The sequence below is a fragment of the Acomys russatus genome, chromosome 21 (genome assembly GCF_903995435.1).
Source record: "Acomys russatus chromosome 21, mAcoRus1.1, whole genome shotgun sequence".
NCBI classification, from domain to species: domain Eukaryota; kingdom Metazoa; phylum Chordata; class Mammalia; order Rodentia; family Muridae; genus Acomys; species Acomys russatus.
In genome coordinates this window covers 24,586,239-24,599,300 of record NC_067157.1, presented here as the reverse complement: position 1 = coordinate 24,599,300, position 13,062 = coordinate 24,586,239, and the positions used below count along the sequence as shown (strand labels likewise).

Here is a 13,062-nt window from a genome sequence, read left to right as displayed (position 1 = left end):
GGCCTAGACTTTAAGAGTAATTATATAAAATATTTCCTGAGGTTTTTGTCTTTTCTAGAAAATATAAGATCTATAAACTTATAAACTATAAACTTATAAAGAATTTAAAAGCCTTAAATACATACTATGACAGGTTCATGAAACTATCTACACTGAACAGGCGATGTTCTATAGATGACAACATGGATTCATTAGTACCTTTCTGATCCCTACCGTAAGCGCACTGCCAACAGTGGCATTCTCTGCAACCAAACAGTTCCGCCTTTAGCTCTACGGAAGGGAAATCTGGAGTTAGATTTTTCAAGGTAATAACCTAAGACTAAGAACCTAACAATGTGATGATCTAATCCTGAAACTAAGAAAATGAGGAGCAGATACAAAGGGATGATGAACCCCCGAAACACCATCCCTAAGAATGTCAGTCACACAGTATCCAGCCCGTGTCCTTGCGTTCCACGCATACGTGGGTAATGCTGTGCTAAGAAACCTGAAAGCCATAGAGCAACGCAGGATGCAGCCCCTGCGAGCATACTGTGCAGACAACTGGGCAATAAAGCTGGCTGGCATGTAGTTCCCTTAGAATGGATGGCTTAGACGGGGTTTGTGAAATACCAGCCAGCTGCAGACCACTGGAAAAGTGCAGAAGAAAAGTTTCTGCTAGGAAAAGGAACAGAATGCTCGAAGGCAGGAGTCCTCTCCTGTGTGGTGGGTACGAGTGGGCAACAAGACTGCATCTGTGAACCCCACGCATCACCTTACATCATCTAGGTAGTGTTCTCTGGGCTAAGTTCAAAAGAAGTCACCACTACTACAATCACAGAAGTCTTTCGCTTGTTTTATTTTTCAGGAAAGGTCAGGGATTGAGCTCATGAGTGGAATACTTGAGGCTTTGGGTTCTATCTGCAGAACAGCATCACAGACAGGCAGAAAGGCAGACAGGCAGACAGGCAGACAGGCAGACAGGCAGACAGGCAGACAGGCAGGCAGGCAGACAGGCAGACAGGCAGGCAGGCAGACAGGCAGACAGGCAGGCAGGCAGACAGGCAGAAAGGCAGACAGGCAGACAGGCAGAAAGGCAGACAGGCAGACAGGCAGACAGGCAGACAGGCAGACAGGCAGACAGGCAGGCAGGCAGACAGGCAGACAGGCAGGCAGGCAGACAGGCAGACAGGCAGACAGGCAGACAGGCAGACAGGCAGACAGGCAGACAGGCAGGCAGGCAGACAGGCAGACAGGCAGACAGGCAGACGCATGCATGCTTGCACTACACCTCACCACACACACCACTAACTTGGGATATGTCTATACACAAACGAAGCAAGGAAAATGCAAGAAATGCCAGCAGATGGTATGTGGGGGAAGATTCTGAGGAAGTGGCTTTACAGTAACCTCGGAAAGAAAGGAAAGTAAAATATGTCGAACTGAATATACAATCTGTAAAAGCAAGGCAAGAATACAGAAATTCTATGGTATGAGACTTGCAGTATTTGATAATTATCATTGCAAAACATGAACAAGTAAAATGCAGAAAAAAATAAATTACTCACGCTCTCATAAAACTGAAAAAAGCTTTAATATTTTTTCATGATTTTGTCCTTTCTTCTATGCAGACATACTGTAAAATCAAGTTAGGATTCCTTCTCTTGACACTTCTCCCATCACTCATGCCTCCCAGAGAAACTTGGCTCACACAATCTGATTCTCTTTTTGTTTGGTTGGGTGTTTCTTTCTTTTTTTTTTTTTTTTTTTTTTTTTTTATCAAAACAGCGTCTCTCTGTATAGCCTTGGCTGTCCTGGACTTGCTGGCCTCAAACTCACAGCAATCCACCTACCTCTGCTTCCCAAGTGCTAGGATCAGAAGTGTGCACCACCATGCCCAGCCATCACAATCACACTCTTAATTCAATCATTATGATCATCCCCCACGTGGTTAAATATTATTTAAAACCATTATGTCAATGACGACATATATATGCACTGTCATTCTTAAAGTGGTTTCGCTGTTGGATTTTTCTCAAATTTTTTTAATAATGCGACAACAGCTAACAGAATTGCTTACTTTGCACCAGGCAGGTTTCCAAGCACTTTATATAAATTGTCTAATGTTCTGAGTGATGTAGGAAGTTAGATACTATTATTATCTTCATTTGACAGATGACAATTGAGAAATTAACCTGCCTCAGTTCACATGGGCAATAACAGTAGGATGATCCTATATCTTGCTCTTACCATGCCACCTGCCTCATTCTCACCTTAGTGTATTCCCTGAAGACAATCACCGGGCCTGAGGAATTATAGGACAAAACTGCCTTCCCTCTAACAGGGTAGCAACATACCCGTGCTCTAACTGTGTGATACGAAACAGTTTCTCCTTTGTCAGCATTGCTAATAGACTCTATCTCTTCAGTGCAATGAAGTCGATGACTGTCCACATCTTAGCTATTTTAAATTCCTACTTTATGAATTTTCCATTTCTCTTCCGTGTGTGTGTGTGTGTGTGTGTGTGTGTTTATATGTCAAGGCATATTAAATTGAAATTACTTTGGAACATGACCTAAAACATCAAAGAATACTGCTGGTTATCTGTTGCAGTGAGACTTAATCTTTGGGGAAACCACCATAGCTCAGCTGTAAATATCTAAGCACATGGAACTGAGCAGGCCCTCCCAACAGTGCATAGCCTGAGCTGTGGTTCCCACCATGCAGTAGAGGCAACATGCATTTAGGCTCTAGAATATTTGTCTCTGGTGCTTGGAGTACTTACTCTCAGTTACTTCTATCAACATGTTTGGAAAAAACAAATCTTTAAATGTGATCTTTGCAAGGTGAGGTCAGAATTGCAGAGGGAGACAGATATCTGGAGAAAGCACAGCCTGCAGAACTCTCCTGCATTCTTCCTGTACAAGGCATAGGAATTTGCGTGAGATAATAATCTACCAGCCTGAAATTTCACACAAACAAGGCTAAACACAGTCAAAGACTGTTAATAGGTCACGAATGCCATCACCCCATACTAGGCACTCTGTAATAAACTGAGAGCCTGGCATACCCTCAGGGTTAGAATTTAAAGTGCCTCACATAATAAGTTAGTTTTTAGGATGGGCTGTTTCTGGATAGGCCACGTCAGTGTTGAATACTTTCAACTTCTAAATGGCGCCCTTCTTCTTGTCAGAGCCCTAAATTTCACGAAACCCTCATTGGAGGGGCTAAGTCCCAATCACAAAGAAAAGCCTAGCTTCTAAAGGCACTCTCCCAGACAAGGACCACAGTGAATACAAAAGTTATCTTTCAAGAGCATTGCCACAATATTTGATGAAGAGTTATTAAATCCAGCCAGGAGTACTAAAAATGACGAGGATATGTATTAGATGGAGATTGAGTGGGTGGGAAGACCAAGGCATGGATGGCCAATACCTCTTCATTTTGTGTCGCTAACCAGGCCTTACCCGTTAATTAAAATCAGTTCACTCTGAACAGAAGGACAATTTACTACTTATGAGAAATGGCCAGACTGCTAGTTCTCAGGACAGGAGCCCTGTGTGGGCCATTACAGCTGCTTCAAGTTACAGAATCACAGCTAAGGAAAAACTTCTGGAGAGTGCCTTGCTAAGAAAAATGGAAACTGGTGTTTTGTTTGTTTTGTTTGCTGGTTTTGTTTTGGCACGATTTCACTGGGTAGCTCTGGTTGTTCTGGAACTCACTATATAGACCAGGCTGTCCTCCAATTCACAGGAAGCCATCCATCTGCCTCTACCTCCTAAGTGCTGGCATTAAAGGCATGCACCACCACAACCAGCTAAGAGACAGGAGCATTGCAAGGAAATGGAACAACAAGGAGAAGCGTACATGGACATAAAGTAACAACCAGTTTTATATCACTAAAATAAAATTCTTAATGTGAAGCCAATAGCCAAATCAAATAGGGTGCGTGGTAGATGATGACACTGAATTTTCATGAGACGTTTTAAAAGGCTCTAGTCAGCAGAGGAAGGGGGCCCTGACTAAGAAAGGCTGTGGGTCAAATAGTGCCATGGAGCAGGAGACAGAAGATGAAATCCTCATAACCAAGGAGAGCAAGATACAAGGTATGAAAAGCATCTGGCCAGTCAACGTGGCCATTTACATATTGTGGTAATGAAAGAGCCCCTGATGTGGAAGAATGCTGAGTGAATGTATCAACCGTCAACAAAGCGCTGAAGAACAGGAAAAGGGAGGCGGGACTTCCTGGAGGGGGAGGAGAAAGTTGGATGGTTGGAAAGAGAGAGGGTTTTTTGGCTGTTGGAGGAGGATGGTGGGGACTTGACAAGGCCCGGCCCAGGAGTCATAGTGGCAAGTGCTTGGAATATATATATGTTATAAGGTTTAGAGTAGTTTGTTTAGTTTACGAGTAGATTAGAATCGGTTCAGACTCTGCCTGGCGAAGTGCTGGCAGCTTTAAAGTAATGTTTCAGTCTCCCTGTGTCAGTTATTTGCCTTGTAGGCCGAACAATACAAAATACTGTAACACCAGAGAAGAATGAGTATAGTGATACATTAGAACAAGGTTAAGGTCATAGGGTCTGTAGACACAGAGGTCAGACTGGCCAGCACAGTAATTGTTGAGCTAATCGGATCCACCCTTTAGCTAAAAATGGCCTTTGAAAAACAGCATAGAATCCAGACAGATACTCCAGATATACGTGAAGTAAGTCATAAGGGTTTCGCCAACTCCAAATAGCCATGGATGTGTACTTGCTCAACGGTTCAAAAATAAGCATAATTTAACTTTACAAAAGTAGAATTTAAGTTTCATAAAACTGCGTGATAACTGTTTCCCATTTGTCTATTAGTTAGGGTTTCTGTTGCTGCAGCCTAACACTATGGCCAAAAATCAAGAACGGGAGGAAATGGTTTATTTGGCTTACACTTTCATGTTGCTGTTCATTATTGAAGGAAGTCAGGACAGGAACTCAAACAGGGTAGGATGCTGGAGGCAGGAGCTGATGCAGAGGCCATGGAGGGGTGCTGCTTACTGACTTGTGCTCCATGGCTTGCTCAGCCTGCTTTCTTATAGAACCCAGGGCTACCAGCCCAAGGTTGGCACCACCCACAGTGGGATGGGCCCTCCTCACTGATCACTAATTGAGAAGATGCCTTACAGCTGAATCTCATGGAGGCATTTCCTCAACTGAGGCTCCTTCCTTTCTGATGACTCTAGCTTGCGTCAAGTTGACACACAAAACCAGCCAGTACATCTATACACACAAGCTCCAATATATGGAAATTTTAATTCTTGTTCAAAACTTATTTAATGCAACCCATTTAAAATGTGTTTATCAGAAACACCATGTGTTCAGAGGTCAACTATGCAATTCTTTCAATTATTTGGCTTCATATTCTGCATTTTTACTTGTTCCATTAAGAATGAGTCATCCAGAATAACATAATTCAATAAAATATGAGAAATATAATTAGATAGGAATCAGAATCAAGAGAAACAAGGCAAAATAGAAGCTAACAGGCAAAGGGGGAAGTTAGAACACTATAATACTAGCCATGTTTTTTTCACATGCTTATTAGAATTTGAGTTGTAAATCAGCCTCGAATTCCTAGTCACCATGACAGAAAGGGGAACACCTATCTGATTCCCTTTTTGCATAATGGAAATAAAGTCATATATACTCAGGTGATAGAAGGCTTTGCTTTGGCATCCAGAGCCCAATGGAGTTTCCTACGTAGACTTTAGACAGGAGCTGTAATCGGGATCCTACCCTTCGCCCCCTCTACTAAGTGATCTAACAGTGACTGTCCACCATCCGCTAAGTGAGTTCTTCACAGTGTGCCCAGTGGAGGGGCTATCAAGCAAGCTCAACAAGAAAATCAAAACACAGTTTGCAAAGCTCTAACTGGACTCCTGGTCTAAAGAGGAAGACAGGTAGGTGGCAAGGCCTCTGTTTAGTTAAACCCCTAGAAACTTTTTTATCAATTAGTCATATCAAATTTATAGACAATCTATAGTCTCTTGTGTGTGCAGAAATAAATTCATTTCATGTACCTAGTAAGGAGGACAAATCAAGTTTTTTTTTCCTTCAACCATACATTCCTTGTATTTGAAATGGAAGATTATAAAATTTTAATTTTGCATATTTTTCCCATAATACTAATAATCTTGATCCAAATATATTTGTGAATTGAGGAGACTCTGTTTAATTTTAAAAGAATAATAGGAAGTGAGACTTTAAAAAACACACATTTAACAAAAATTAGACAGGTTTCTAAAATGACAACAGGAGGAAGAGAAAGATTAGATGCAGAAATCTAGGCTGTAAACTAAATTGCTGTGGTGCACCTGGAGGCATGGCTGCAGCTGGCTCCTGAGGCAAGACCCGGGTCATGAGACATCACATGCGCGCGCACGTGCGCGCGCGCGCGCACACACACACACACACACACACACACACACACACACACACACAAAAGCCCCCTTCCTCTACATCGAGGAGAAAGCTCTGATTTGGTTGACTAATTTCAGAGCACAGGGGCATAGCCCAAGTTCTACTTGTTAAGTAAACAAATAACTGTCCAGAAGTTAAAAAGTAAGATTTTGGGGGAGTTGGGGAGATAAGTTAAGAGAACCGACAGAGAACTTGGGTTCAATTCCAAACACCTACACAGTAGCTCCCCACAGTTTATAACTCCAGCCCCGGGAGTTCTGAACCATTCTTCTGCCCTTTGCAGGCACTGCATACACATGATGTGCAAGCTCATCTGCAGACAAGATGCCCGCAGATATATAAATAAATAACTTCTTAAAGGGAGTAAAAGGTGTTTCATCACCACAGGCTCTTTTAAAATGTGAGCAAGGACGAACAGTGCAAAGGAGTAACTCAGCACCCATGACTGTAAGACTCTACAGATGCCCTTACCTTTATTGGACATGGGAACCTACTTTGTTTTCATAAATTATAGCAATTTGGTTTATTCACATGTTCTCGCCCCACAATTTCCCCAGTCTTCCTACCTTTTAATTAAAAGTTTTTCTTCACCCATCTGAAACAATCCAACTAGGCTAAAGAAAAAACATTATTATGCTATACTTTACCAGACCGTGTGAAGATAAGAATTCTGGGCAACATTCTGCACAGGGAAGAAGATGCATGAAAATTAGAAGGAAATTAGAAGAAAAGAAATGAGCAGCATTTGGAAGGCAGAGGCACGCAGATCTCTATGAGTTCGAGGCCAGCCTGGTCTACAAAGTGAGTCCAGGGCAGCCAAGGCTACCCGGAGAAACCCTTTCTTGAGGAGAAAAGGGGAAGAAAAAGAAAAAAGAAAGAAAGAGAAAGAAATTGTGCTAAGGAGCTAAGGACAGAATGAAAAGAAGTTAGCGATGAATTTGTGACTGGAAGACAAAGCAATATTAAAATGTGAACTTTCACAGTGTAAAAGCAAACAAAAACTGATGGAGTTGTCCTTGGGTCTCCCTCCCTCCCTCTCTCTGTCTGTCTCTTGTTCTGTCTGTCTTTCTCTTGCTCTCTTTCTCCTAAAACAACATTATGAAGCAGAAGAGGCACTGGATCATCCAAATACCTCATTTTATAGAGGAGGATAGCTGAAATGGTCTTTCTATGGCTGAGGATGTTGCTCAAACAGGTCCAGCCCAAAATACCGGAAGCCTTGGACCTAATCTTGGATCTGGTCCCTAGCATCAAAGATAAAACCACAAGTTTCCGCTTACTTATTAACCAGATGACTGCTCCTTCTTAACTTAAAATTTTTCTTTAAACATTAAGTCTGCTTTCTGAGTTGTTTTTAAATGTATAGTTGAGACGGGATCGATCCGTTTAAGACTGGAAAATGGGCATGAAGTAAACCTAAACGGAGAACTGCCTTCCTTGCTGTTGAGGCCAGAAATGTCAATGAAAAATAACCAAGTTCGCCTGTTTACAGAAAGAAGCGATTTTCAAAAATAAGCTACTTGCACTAGAAACAAAACATAATTTTAAATGGTTGGGCTATATATGTATGCATAAATTTTATTTCAAGGGCGGGGCGTGGTGGCACACGCCTTTAATCCCAGCACTTGGGAGGCAGAGGCAGGAGGATCAATGTGAGTTCAAGGCCAGCCTGGTCTACAAAGTGAGTCCAGGACAGCCAAGGCTAACACTGAGAGACCCTGTCTCGAAAAACAAAACAAAAAACAAAAAAAATTTATCTCAAGCTATATTATTATATATACATACATATATAGCTTGAAATAAAATTTCATTCATTCAACAGATAGCCGACAAAAGCCATAAGACATCCGGCGCAGAGGAATTACTGAATGAGAGGGGGAGGAGGAGGGGGAAGAGGAGGGGGAGGATGAGAAGATGAGGAGGAGGGGGAAGGAGGAGGAAATGAGGATCATGATTCTGTTCTCTTGGTGTTTACATTGATTCAGTTCCCCAAAATCTCTAATCCGAAACAGTGCCTACAAAACTGGAGCTTACAGTGATGATTTCGTCCAAAATCCTAAACCTTATTGCTTAGTGTAATATGCAAAAAGGCAGCCTAAGAGTAAAGAATCTTGCTAAAAGCCCTAATATATGAATTTTACTTCTAGAACATTGGAAGACTGAACCAGTTTCTCAGAAAGGCAAAGGTCAGCTGAGTTGCTGGCTAGGCTAGAGACAAGGCTGCCTCTGCTGGCTAAACAGGCGCATCTTTCAGACTCTCAACTCCCGACACCTGTATCAAACTTGCAGACCTCAAACCTATCGGCTCCCATCAGCTTTATCCTATGAGAGCATGCCAGCCTCGTGCATCATCTGGGCAATTTGACTTCCAGAAGGACTTTCCTTAAACTAGCACCCATAGTTTTTCCACCACTGACTTTTATAGCTCACTCCGCCAGCTGTGAAATATACAACAATCCACAACCACTCCTAAATACCTCCAAAACAACCGTGGCCGTCTACATTTAAGCTAAATTGTAAGAAGAGAGCATTTGCTGACCCTGCTTTTAAAAATGCAATGACATAGTCTACTTGAGCTCGTAAAAAAGGCAACGGTCTCCTCCCCCAAAAAAGGTCCTAGCCAAGCTGTCCTTCCAAGCTCCCCCAACCCCCAACCGAGGGTCCCCAGATTGTTGGCGAGGAGGATCCAGCGCCCCTGCGCCCCAGCTCGACCTCGAACCTTCCAAGCGGAGCGGTCCAGGTCCCCCGGGGGCTGTGCCAGCGCCATTAGCACACCTCGGAACTCAGGCAGCCTAGGAGGGAGGCAAGTTTGGCGGCTACTGGCCGCGGCCCCGGGCTCTTCCTGGCTGCAGCATCAGCAGCGGGTGGCCTCCAAGGCCGGGCCCCGCCTCAGCCACCTACCTACTGGGCGGGGGCGCGGGCTCCACGGGTTGGGGCGAAGTGGCTCGGGCGCACGCATTTCTGGGAGCGGTAGCCTCTGCCGCTTGGCGCGGGGGAGCGCATCCTCCGGTGTGGGAGGAGGGAAGGGACGGGGGGCGGGGAGGATCCAGAGCCGAGGAGGAGCAAAGGGAAGCGGCAGAAGCGGCGAGGGTGCGCCCCGGCGGGGTCCTGGAGCCCCGATCTGCCCCGAGCAGCTGCAGCCGGGATGCTCGAGCCTCGCCCAGGTGCCTGCAGCGGCGCCCACGGTCAGGGCACCCGCCGCGCTCGGGGCGGAAGGCGGGGAGCTGCAGTGGCGCGACGCCCGCCTCTAGCTCCGCCCGACCCCGGGCGCGCGCTGCGCTCGTCCGCTGCGGCGGGGGCCGAAGAGCTCGGCGGCCCGGCTTAGAGGTTCGGGCTGCAGCGGCAGCATATTGCCTGCCCTGCGCCACCTCTAAGCCGCAGACCGAACAGCCTAGGTGGCACGGGGCGCTCCCAACACCCGACCCAGCGGCTCCGCCCCGAAGAGTTGCGCGCGCGGCCTCCCCGGCCTTGGCCTTTTGTGACGCTGCCCCCGGCGACTGTCAGGCCACTGTGAACCGGGAACGGTCTGCTTACCTGGCCCCTTATCTCATCCCCTCTAGCTGGCTACGCCCTGGATTTTGGAAGGAAGTTCAAGTTTCTGTGCACAGCTGGAGATAGAGCTCTTGCTGGAGCCTAAAGTCCCTTTACTTGCCCTTGCACGGGCCACCATAAATTCATCCTTTGGTCTTTTCCGGCATTGCCTTTGGCAAAGGGACCCACCATCTCCTCCCTCTCCTGTCCCTGGTACAACATCCTGTAAACTGCCAAATTGCAATCATTACAGCCCAAGCAATGTAGCAATTGGGCGGTGCAGCAGGCTCTTGGCTGAGACGCTCAAATGGGAAGCCGCTCAAAAGCGAAGGTTTTTTGCATCAGCCCCAAGGCCTGTTAGGGGTGAGCTTTGCCTGGGTATTGGATGCCATTCCCTTTACAGTCCCGTGACTAGCACTGCAAGATGACTTGGAGAATCTAGCCCTGAAGATCACTTTAAAATACAGAGGGGGGACGGGGAAAGGGTGTGTGGGTGTGTGTGTGTGTGTGTGTGTGTGTGTGTGTGTGTGTGTGTGTGTGTGTGTCTATACCCTGCAGCTGGACTGATAAGATTGGTGTGTTCCAAGCACACACAGTACATACAGTACACACACAGAACACAGTGGCCTCCCAGGTTGCTGCCGCCACTTGGTACTGCCAGTCTCTCTAGAGGATGGAGCAAAGCACAGAATGGTCATGACGTTGAAATTTCAGCTGCAGGTGATGCTATGTGGTCATGCAAATATGGAATCACCTCCTGGTTTAGCACTGGCCACCTGTAAATTCTGATGTCGGGTTTACAGCTTAGTGGCTTGAATAGGAAGGCGTCTCTCCCTTTTCTTTAGGCACCCTTTTGGAAAATGATGTAGTCATTAGAAAAAAAAATATGGGCTCCTAAAATATAAAGGCATGATTATATTTGTATGAAAAAGTAATATATGGTGTGAGGCCTCCAGAGAAACAGTGACGATCTCAAAATTCTTTGATAAATGCTTTTATGATTTTGAAGTCTAAGCTTAATAAAAAAATAAATCTGAGAACAGACATACAAACAACACACACACACATACCTATTGGGAGATAAGAAGACAAGGAACACAACACCAACCGATGAACCAAGGCTACATGACTCCCTGTTTCAAAAAGTTTTAAAAAAAAGAAGTAAAAATCATGTTAAGTCCATGTAGTAATGAGATAGCTAAGATATTCTCCGGAGAGAGGTAGCCTCTTAGAGCTCCAGGTAGCATAGTGTCTGCGCTGCGCTGTATTGCCCTGGGTAGGAAGAAAGGCTCAAGACTCCACCGTGTTCTGAAAATGGATGATGAATCTAAAGCCCCATTTTTTTTTAAAGTTATAGACATTATAGTCCTGCTATTTTGCCCCAATTCCAAATGACTTGATTACGGGAATGAAAACGTACATTGTGATTTTATGAGAAACAGCGTGAGATCACTTGGGACAAGAACTTTGCTACTTGCTTACCTGTATAAAGCTGGAGTGCAGCTTCAGCAGGAAATGTTCACTGAGCTACAGTGACCGTTGCCCATCCTTTAGCCCCAGCAGCACCCTTTGTGTCCATGAACCCTCAGTTCTGTTGAGAAATAAAATAAGTCTTGATGGCTCTCTTCTTAGGCAAACGTGTAACTGAGCATGTGTTTTAAAGTGGTGGTGTGTTGCTAATGAAGTGTTCCTCAGTCACTGTCTTCATTAGCTCCCCTCAGGATCACATGACGTATCACGTGCTAATTATAGCTTGTCACTACAGTGAAAGGCTGAGTAGAATAGGGAGCTGTAGTCCTGTGGTTAGGGGTGTGCTTCTAAGTTAAAGGCTCATCACTCATTCTTTTTCATTACTGAGGATTGACTGATTCATCTAAGTCTAGTCTTCACAGAGAAATGAGAATTAGCATCTTCCCCATCCATTATGGCGCCCAACAGCTTCATGTGGTCATATGATTTTCAGCCTATTAGTCATGCTGCAAGTTCTAAGGAGCCAAATAAAGCTTGTGATTCCCTTTTGGACAACACAGGACATAACATTTCCTTATTACAAGAAATTCTTCTGGAATTCTTCTCAAAGTTCAGTGGGTTAGATAAATATGCAGAAGAGAATTGGGGTGATTGGGGCACACCTAGGTCAAATACTGTTGGGATAAATACTTAAGACCATGATAATCCTTAAAAGAATTCACACTTTGCCTTTGGACGACAGCTCCAACATTTGCTGGCCTTGGATAAATTACCAACTCTCTTATGCTTTTATCTTCAAAGGTGGGATGAGTGCACCACCGACTGCATAGAGTGGTCGTGAAGGGCATAAAGACTGTAGTATGTGTGTATACTCATTAGAAGCCAGCTATTACTATAATAGTATGTCCTAGTGTAATAAAGCGTTTCTTTTCCAAAACTGTATCCCCGAATGGAACATTATGGCCCATTTCTGTAACCCCAACCCTTAGAGAGGGAGAGACAGGAGGATTGTCAGTTCCAGGCCAGCCTGTGATACATAGTGAAACCCTATCTCTAATTAGTAAAGCAATTAATTAAAATAGAACAGTCTCCATAGCACCTCTCATTGCCCCCAGTTGGTGGGAAGTGCTTGGTCAGTGATGAGCTGTTTTGGAGGGTGAAGCCTGTGTTAAATATGAAGACTAGGCCTTCTTCCTCTGACAACAGGGGAAAGCTATGCTGCAGCCATTTAAGCACATTAGCCATGTTTTTTTTTTTTTTTCTTTCAATTCTGTGGCACATAACCCTTATCTATTGAGACTTTTATGTAGACAGAGAGGCAGGGAGCTCTTTGAGCCAAAACAGGGACAAGGGAATAAGTGAGTCATTTAACTTGCTCTGACCGTCATGTGTGTCTATGAAGTGGGAACTAAGCCAGTGGGAGGCACCTGGATCTCCGTGTTCCCAGAGTAATTTTCTAGAAGGGTTGAGTGTGCGTAGAGAGCATCACCCAGTGATGCTGCAGGGACAGTGTCCTCCTTACCTGCCTGCCTAGAGAGAATTCTGTACAAAGAATATGGCTGGCGTTTGGAATTTCAAGAACATTGATAAATATGGCTCTTAACCTTTTACTAAACAGTTCCCTGAT

The 13,062-nt window shown here is 44.6% G+C and overlaps 1 protein-coding gene across 4 annotated transcripts in view; it reads right to left on the bottom strand.

The window, feature by feature from the left end:
- The window catches only part of Ncoa7 (nuclear receptor coactivator 7), a 127,265-nt gene extending 117,117 nt beyond the window's left edge, over nt 1-10,148 (bottom strand). The window contains exon 1 of one of the 4 annotated variants that reach the window (XM_051164604.1): nt 9,969-10,148. The gene's annotated coding sequence lies outside the window, so the exon portion shown is untranslated. The other 3 variants (XM_051164606.1, XM_051164605.1, XM_051164603.1) reach the window with 3 other exon arrangements.
- Between the last annotated feature and the right edge of the window lie 2,914 nt (nt 10,149-13,062).